Here is a 1,714-nt window from a genome sequence, read left to right as displayed (position 1 = left end):
ATCACTAGCCATTAGAGAGATGCAAATCAAAACAACAATGATATATCATCTCACACCAGCAATAACAGCAAAGATAAAAAATGCAGAGGACAATAAATGCTGGCAGGGATGAGGAGAAACTGGGACACTCCTGCATTGCTGGTGGGACTGCAAAATTGTCCAACCTCTCTGGAAAGCAATATGGTGCTTCCTCAGAAGGTTGGAAATAGAAATATCTTATGATCCAGGAATTTGTCTATTTGGTATTTACCCACAAGAAATAAGAGCCATAACATCAGTAGATATATGTACACCAATGTTCACAGCAGCACTATTTACAATAATAAAAAGATGGAGACAGTCAAAGTGTCCATCAACTGAAGAATGGATAAACAAACTGTGGTACATATGCACAATGGAATATTATTGAAGAATACCTTGAAGAATAACAAGGAAGCTGCAAGCCACTGCATAACATGGATGAACCTTGAGGACATTATATTGATTGAAATTAGTCAGTCATAAAAGGAGAAATACTGCATAGGACCACTGCTGTAAAAGGCTAAGAAAAAGAACCCATACTAAAGGGGATGAGGGATTCTTTGCTGGTTGCTGGGATGTGGGTGGTGGGGCCAGGGGAGGGAGGGGAAGGTGGAGCACAGGGTAGGGAATAGACACAGGATAGTTTGGGTACTGGGGAAGGGGTCAATATAGAAGAAGGGGGAAGGGAATGGAAGAACAAAGTAGATGGGAGAACAGTTAGGCAGGTTTGCATGGGCTAAATGGGACAGAGGTAAAGAATGATGTATGTACAACCTTGGAACAACAGGGCTCTGGGATACAGGGATTGAGACATGGTTGGAATAGGAAAAAGGGGAAAAATAGTGTTAAGATGCTTATCTGTCTTTTGAATCTATCTTTCCATGGCATACTATTATAAAATAAACAATTGAGGGGGAAAGAAAGGAATAGTCAAAAATGTCACTATAGAAAGCTTATAAATCCATCTTCTGCCTATAACTGATTGGAATACCTAAAATGGTGCTACAACGTGCCTAGTGAAGGAGGCTTCCTGTGGAGCCTCTGCATTACATAAGACCATAGATCTGAGCATAGACCATAAGATCCTGAGCAGCATCAAGAATCTTCAGAGGTGTGAAATTTCCACTTGAAAGGACAGGCACACCAACCGGGAACAGCTAGAACAGAAGATACTTCTTGAAAGAGAGACCTACAGGAAAAATACAAAACAACATAGGCAGACCGACTGATTACTACAAGAACAAGCAAGGCAAGTTGTCGGGTCCCCTCAGAGAAAACCCCCTTTCAAGACTAAGACTCAATGGGAATACACGCTCTGATTGGTGACCACATTCATCACTGATAAGGGGAAGTGAAGGAAAAACAGCAAAGAAGCTGCTAGTTAAGCCCTACAACATTCAATAGACTCTTGGGAACCCGGGTGGAGACCTAGTTGGCCAGCAGTGTGGCAAGAACTGGGGACTTCTGGGCCCAGGGTCAGTGACATAGCCACAGTGGACTAGAGTGGAGAACGAAGCGTCACTTGCAGATAATACCCACTTGACCTGGTTTCAATGACTGGATGATCGGAGCTCAACTAAAAGAAGAAAGAAGAGGAAAAAAAGAGTCATTTGATACAATTTGATGAACTTGACCTACACCTATGGATACAGTAGCTCAAATGAGGGAACAAATCTTTACAGCAAGGATCATT

Source organism: Chrysochloris asiatica, unplaced genomic scaffold (assembly GCF_000296735.1).
Source record: "Chrysochloris asiatica unplaced genomic scaffold, ChrAsi1.0 scaffold00042, whole genome shotgun sequence".
NCBI lineage: Eukaryota > Metazoa > Chordata > Mammalia > Afrosoricida > Chrysochloridae > Chrysochloris > Chrysochloris asiatica.
The sequence above is the reverse complement of the archived record's forward strand: the minus strand, read 5'-3'. Positions refer to the sequence as shown.